The 7,444-nt window shown below is 48.2% G+C and overlaps 1 pseudogene across 1 annotated transcript; it reads left to right on the forward strand.

The window, feature by feature from the left end:
- Positions 1-1,131: 1,131 nt before the first annotated feature.
- Positions 1,132-4,940, forward strand: LOC309585800 (epidermal growth factor receptor kinase substrate 8-like protein 2; annotated as a pseudogene). Its single transcript has 5 exons — positions 1,132-1,243; positions 2,010-2,129; positions 2,980-3,127; positions 4,218-4,401; positions 4,808-4,940. The product of its transcript is annotated as an epidermal growth factor receptor kinase substrate 8-like protein 2 (transcript).
- The last annotated feature ends 2,504 nt before the right edge of the window (positions 4,941-7,444 follow it).

Here is a 7,444-nt window from a genome sequence, read left to right on the forward strand (position 1 = left end):
TCCCTTCCGTTCTCTCTGACACAGGAAATCTTTCTCAGATGAAACTTGGGCTTTCTGAGCCTCCAGACTTTCGCTCAATAGCAAAAGACAAGGAAGTGTGCAAGAAGAGCATGATGGTGAAAAAGAGGGAAACAATTCGTAAAATCCCCAAAGCATAATTCCTATTGCAGAACACTAAGCTTCTTCCTTCTCAGTCCCCTCTTCAACACTCATATGCAGTGTCTGAATGCACTACTCTTGGCCAAGTGTGAGTACATGTTCACGAAACGACATGGAGAGAAAACAGACAAACATGAAATGCCTGTTTCATCTTTCTCTTCCCTTTATTACAGTATCAGATCCTAAAGGAACACCCTTACTTCTTCTGTGCCAACACATCTATCTGAGGGTGGACCACGAAGGACTAAAGTGGATTAGACTATCCCAGGGTTAAATCGCCTTGAAGAAATTTATTTAGAGGTGAAAAAGGGGAAAAGAAGGAGAGGGGAGGAGGGGGAAGAATATATGAAGATGAGACACCAGCCCTGTTCATCTTCAGCAGGATGATAGTGACAAACCATACTTCAAAAAGAAGCAATTAAGAGGGAGCCAGTCTCACTGCAAGTATGTTGAGAAGTCACGGCCTGAAGGTCTGGGCCTCAGCCAACAGGGAACTCACCAAAGGATATGGGGCTCATTTTCTTGAGGCAAATTACTGTGAAGAATCAGGACTAAATTTGACTAAAAAAACAGTTGCATCAATGCACTGTCATTTGCTGAATTGATTGAGAATCAGCACCAAACTCGGCCCTTCGGCCATAGCTCACAACCTCACTTTTTCATGTAGGCTTTTTTTGCTAATGGGAACCTTCCTTTTTTCTTGGTTGGGTTTTTTTTCCCCTTTCCCCTTTTATTTGAATAATGTCTGTGAAAAACCATTTGCTTTCACGAGGCGGTTAGTTTACACTGGAGGCAGCAGCTCTGTGAGCTCGAGCCAACCCTGTCCTGTCTTTAGATTCATTGCAATCTGGCCACATTGTCACATATATTTTTAGTTTATGATGATCCTCTAATACAATTCCAGCTTCCACACAGAGTCCTTCCAACAGTCTAGCTCAGGTTAATGAACTTCAGGCCACTTCTCTTCTGCAGGAATTTCGAGGCCCAGGGGGTGGCTGTGCCCAAGAGATTTGCCAAAATCCGCTACGATTTCACCGCGCGAAACGCCAGTGAGCTCTCGGTGCTGAAGGATGAAATCCTGGAGGTACGTGACCGCTCCTGGAAAAGGTGTGTCCCCCAGGGGCAGGAGAGAGCTCGGGATAGCAACAAGCACCAACTCCATTTTCCCTGGTGGTATCTCAGCAGTGACACAAAGCTTTGCTCAAACCCAAAGCTGGAGCAGGCTGCCTGTGCTGTGTCGTGTCATTTCCTCAGCTCAAAGACATCGGTCCCATTTTAACCACAGTGAGGAGGGAGGACAACAACTCGCTCTAGAGCCCTGCTCATCCCCCGCTGGGTCGGTTCCTTATCACCACTTCCTCCTCCACGAGGATTTGTTTTCTCTGAAAAGCACCTTTCTCATAACCTTTCTCTTACTGCAGCACTGTTGGCAGCTGGACAAGGTGGGACGTGACTTGGGCTGACACTGATCTGTGACCTGAGGAAAAGGTTTCTCTGCAAAATGTGGCTTTTTATTTATTTAATTATTTATTTTAATGCAAAAAGACATCAGAAACTCAGTCATTAGGAAAAAAAGGTCTGGAGAAACAGGGACATTATGTAGGAACTATGAGTTCTTCAGCACGCAGAGGTGCTCTCCTGTTCATCCTTACGATACATTCTGATGCTTTCCAGGAAAAGTTTCAGTCCTGGATTGCATCTGAGAGCAACAGATCTGATTAGAGCTCCTGGCCTCAGTGATGTCCTTCTGGCAACTTCACCTTTTGGATGGTTCGGCCCCGCTATATCCTGGTTGTTTATGCCTGAAATCCCATTTTCCCACAGCAGATTTATTTTTGTCCCTCTCTCAGGTGTTGGAAGATAATAAGCAGTGGTGGAAGTTGCTCAACCGGAGTGGGCAGGCCGGTTATGTTCCGTACAATATCCTGGATGTGGTGAAACTGGAAGAGCTCAAACAGGTCTGTAGTCAGGTAATACCTGACTGGTATCAGCTGCAGGGCACAATCTGCCTCTGGGAATAATGTTGTCATTAGACCTCCCTGATTTCTTAGGATACTATGCACCAATCAGGACAGACCTTCAGAAGTAGACAAAGCCAGGAGATTCCTGAGTCTCCTATGATAAAATTCACATTTTGCTACGATCGTCTTCCCAAATAAGGCCTATCCTTCCTATTTGTGCACCAGCCTCCTGCTTTCCATATTTTTCCACATCAAGATTTTTCTTGGGGGTTAAATTAAAGATGGACACTTCCCTCAGCCAGTTCAGTTCAGCACCAGGAACACGTTACTGGAGTGGAGGCAGATGGAAACACCATCTAAGTGAGAATTAACTGAATACTGCAACTTGCACTGCAGAAATGTGGAGCTGGAGTGTTCTAAACACCCTAGGGAAGCATGGAATTGCTCCCCCATTTTGGTATTGCAGCGTTTGGGCAAAGCCTAAGGCGGCCCAGCAGGCTTCTGGATAAATCCCTGCTAGTTTAATCAAAACGTCAAAAAACTTTCCAGTCCGCTCCAGGCCCTTGGCAGTGGTCCCGCTTCACATCCCAGCTACGGAGCAGTGAGGCTCTGCCTTCCAATGAGATCGAACACGTTTGGCACAACTAGGAATTCCCTTGCGCAAACTTCAGACTTTGCTTTGGGTTCTTCATTCCCAGAAATTAACTTCTTCCATGCAGCTCCACCTGAGGTCTCCCCAGCCCCACATCAGCACAAGGAGAACACGGCAGTTTGTCCCTCCGTGGGTGTGAGGCAGAAAGCTTAAGAAAATTAAAAACGACCAAAAAAAATTCTTACTTTTCTTTCCCTTTCTAACCAGTCTAACCAGAGGTACAAAGGAGACCTGAGCCCCAGGGGCCATGGCCCATCCAGCCCAACCCACAAGCTGCCTGCCAGCTACGCCGGGGATAAGTGGGGCAGTGAGATGTTGTCGCGCCACTCTGCACAGGACGCCAAAGAACGCACGTGTGTGTCCCACTCTGGGCTCCCCTGGGTTTGGGCGCTCGGGGGACCAGACCTGCCCAAGGGGCTCCCCTGCACCTTTTACTGATCACAGCAATGGAGCAGCACTGTGTCTGGAGGCCATTCCAGGCAGGACAAGAGCCAAGAGAGCAGCCCTGGGGCTTGTGACACCGCCGGGGCTCTCGGGCGGCCCGGGCCGAGCAGGGCAATAAGTGATCACCCCATGCCTCCTTCCTCCAGTTCTAACTTCCTCCTCCTCCTCCTCCCAAGGAGAGAGTTTCCTTTCTCTTCCAAAATGTTTAAGTGTGTCTAAGGAACAGCTCAGGTCAATCCCTTTCTCTCACTTCCTTTTGCTCATCTCCCGGCACACACACAGTGCCCGCCTGGCCGCTTCCTTCATGTGGTTCCACAGAATTCCCGGCCAAACAGGAGATCCGCATCACTCCCTCACCCTGCACGTGCTGTGGGGCTCACAGAGCAGGAGAGAGATCTGGGGCCCTGCTCACCTCACCCCTTATCCCACCCTGTCCACTCCTGGAAGCAGGAGCCCTTCTGGGACGACAGGAAGCCCCACAATACAAGGACACAAATCTGTTCGTATCACTGAGTTATTCTCCACAGTCTTCAGGAGTTTCATGGGGAAAGCGATACTGGATGAAGAGTCACTGGAGTTTTCACAGAAGCACAGGATGCCCTGGGCTGGAAGGGACCTTCAAGCTCATCCCATCATGAGTGTGTTGCTCATTCCCAGTTTGTGCTTCCTGCCGCTTCTGTTCTGTTGCGGAGCAAAACCTGGAGCTCTGCGATCAGCAAATTAGTGACTAGAAGCAGCAGAGAGGACTGAAAAGGTCTCAATTCCAAACCTCCAATTGTAGATTCTCACAGAACTGTGCTTCCACATCAGGCAACAGCCAAGGGGTGATGGGAGCAAAATAAATGGCAACACAGGGGCACAGGAAAATGGGAATCACTTTTCTGGGCTGAATTTAAATAAGAATGTTGAGCCACATCCCCATCTGCCTTACAGTTTCCCCACAAACATTTAATGGCATTTTTGACTGAAGACTTGCTTTCATTCCCTACTTGTTTCTACAGAACTTATTCACCAAACGGATGAGCTGAACGACGAGCTGCTAAAGAAGATCACAAACAATAAAATTCAGCCTCCCCACAGGAATTTCAAAGTGGAAAAGCCTCAGCAAGTTTTCGTGCCCCTCACCTTTGAATCCAGCACTGAAGAAGTCAAAGCCTGGCTGGAGGCCAAGTCATTCAGCAAAGAGTAAGATTTGCCCTATTGCCACGTGCAATGCTCGTCCTTCCCTGGAGAAGGAGCGGGGGAGGCCACCGGCACCATCTCACCTGGGACAAGCCACTTGGATTTACTTACAGAGCCTGTGTTGCAAATTAGATTTCAACCCTGTTCAATCCAGGCTCTATAACCAGAATGTTCAGAGCCCAAAGTCACTCCCTTTCTCTGGTATAAATATTTTCTTGGAGATAAACAGTTAACTAACTAAATCCAAGGCCTGAAATGCTACTGGAATTGCAGCTGCCGCCTTGGAACAGCCCCAGGGCCCCGTGATATGGTCCCACTGCAGCTCCTGGCCTCCCATCTCCAACTCCTCACCTCTGGCACGAGGCCACGTGCAGCACAATCGTCACCTCCCTACTTTGTGTCTCCCCAGGACCGTGGAACACCTGGGCATCCTCACCGGAGCTCAGCTCTTCTCCCTCAACAGAGAGGAGCTGAAGAAGGTGTGCGGTGATGAGGGAAACAGAGTCTACAGCAAGATCACAGTGGAGAAAAACCAGTTGGAGGTAAGCATTTTTCTGGATAATTCCTGCTGGAATGGGGGCTGTACCAGCAGCATCAGATAGCTCATTAAACAGGCATTTTAAAAAATACAATTGTGGGGAAAAAAAATGCAACCAAACCTACACCAGCAATAAAACACACGTAAAAATTCCGAAGTGTCTTTTGAGCAAATCTGTAAGATCCCCCTGTTTCCACTAATTAATCTGCTTTTTACTGATATCACTTATCTCTTTGAAACTAGCTCTACTTTTACAGCATTAATTAAATACTGTCACTTAACTGCAGCTTGAAGTTCAAATCCAAACTGCCTGTTTTGTTTCCATTCCAGAAAAGCAGAGGGGAGTCGGAGCTCCAAGAAATCACGAAGCGCCGCCAGGAAAGGATTGATTCTGCAAATTAAAGTCTCTCTGCTTTATTTCAGCTCTTAGCCCTAAGTAGTGCAGAAAAAAAGGGAATGAAAGCAATGATTCCTGGCCCAGGCCAGATGCAGCAGAGCTCCCCTTGGGGTCCAGCTGCCATCAGAGTGACAATTCCTTGAACACTGTTGGGAAGGGTTGACAATAAGACCATGTCCCACTGGGAAAGGTGTTTTAATTTTGCATGAAGTATTTTTTTTATAACTATATATTTTATACTGAAATTTTCCGTGCATGCGATCAGAGCAGGATTCACACGGGGCTGGATGTACAAGGGCTGGCTTCAAGCAAAAAAAGACCCCCAAAGCTTTTCTCCGAGGGCTGTCCCCTGCTCCCCACTCTCCCCTGGCAGAGCAGGCGTGGCACACAGCACAAGAGAGGCCAGCCTCAAGGCTTGGAGCCTGGACCAGAGGAATAAGGCTTTAGAACCCTGCAATGGTTTAGGTTTAAGGAAAGGACATTAAAGCTCATCCCATTCCACCCCCCTGCCATGGGCAGGAATGCCTGTCACAAGCCCAAGTTGTTCCAAATCTTGTCCAACCTGGCCTCGGACACTTCCAGGAATGGTGAGTCATGACCTCTCTGGGCAACCTAACCCTTTCTATTTCCATTTCCATTTCCTCCTCAGTGCAGGTGTCCCCTGCAGCCCACGAGCACAGGGCCGGTGACAACTGCCTGTCCTTGTCCTGTCCCCCTGTGCCCCCTCGTTGGACAAGGCTAGAATGGCAACACACATTCCCGAAGTCTGGCTGCTTCCTTAAATCCATGGACCAGCTAGTGCTATCTCTGAACAGCTGAAATGAGCTTTCAGTGCCTAGAAATGAGCAGGAGTGACAAACAAAGGGATTTGAATCTGGAAATAGGTGAGTTCCACCCGCCCACCGCTGCTGATGCAGAGGCTGGGGCTCGGGGCAGCTGTGCAGCCCTTCCCTGGGGCACGGATCCTGCACTGGAATGTTGTGGTGGTGTTGCCAAACCGGGCCTCAAACCAGGAGAAGATAAGCCCTGACCGTTTGCTCCCGACCCAGGCACACCCACAGCCCTTCCCAGGGTGTTGGTCACTTGTCCCCATCTTCACATTTTCACTGCAAAAAGTCAGCTGAAATGATTCCCAAATAGCTGAAACCCCAAAGCACACTGGGAAAGGCAGGTTTAACACAAATTAAATGGCCACAAGAAAAAAAACCCTCTAATTTAGCACAGGGTGTTGCTCTTTACTTCCCGTTTTCCTTCATAAAGTTATGTGCATTTGTATATAGCAATCTGTAAATAGGGGTGAGGAAAATCCCTCTCCCTAGAAGCGGAATTAAGTGATTATGCTTCCAAAATTTACTCACCATTTCAAAACTCAAGCAAGCAGCGTAGTTCCTGTCCACAGCAAGTTTGGCACATTGCATTTCTAGCTCTGTTTGACTGACAGACCAATCTGATTGCAAAGCAGTGAAGCACACAGAGCTCCAGAGCTGCCCACAGCCCAGGGACAGCTGGGTTTTCTCTCTCAGCACATGCTGAGTCTTCGTCCAAATTTGTGCCTGTCATTGCACATTTAATGGAAAAAGCTTTAAAACAGCATCTGGGGAGCTCATGTCTAAAACTGAGAACACCAGTGCACCTTAGTTTTGGCTTCATTCTTAAGCGTCTCCAATGGATAATCTGTTTTCTTCATTTGAAACAGGACACTGCTCTCACCAGCAGAATTAGGGTGCAGGCAGGGGAGGATCCTGGGTTTAGTCACAGCCCTGCTAGGATCTGAGAAGGGCACTCACCTTGTCAGGGAGGGATGAAGAGGACAATCCTCCTGAGAAGCCCTGGCTCCGGATTAGGGTGGAGATGGGAGGCAGGATGGCAAGCACGGGAGGCGAAAAAGTTTCTAAAATGAAAATAAAAACGAATGTTGAGCTAGGAAACACACCATCTTCTAGTCCTGGGGTGTAGAGGAAAGCAAATCACAGGGAATTACAGTTATCTGGGATTTTAACAGGAGTGTACATGACAGCTCTGTAAAGCCGGGAGCCACAGGAGCACTTCCTAAAACAAATAGCTCAGTAGACCTTATTGCAGAGGCCACTTTTACAAATTTCCACGCGACT

The sequence above is a fragment of the Coloeus monedula genome (genome assembly GCF_965178545.1).
Source record: "Coloeus monedula genome assembly, contig: HAP1_SCAFFOLD_410, whole genome shotgun sequence".
NCBI lineage: Eukaryota > Metazoa > Chordata > Aves > Passeriformes > Corvidae > Coloeus > Coloeus monedula.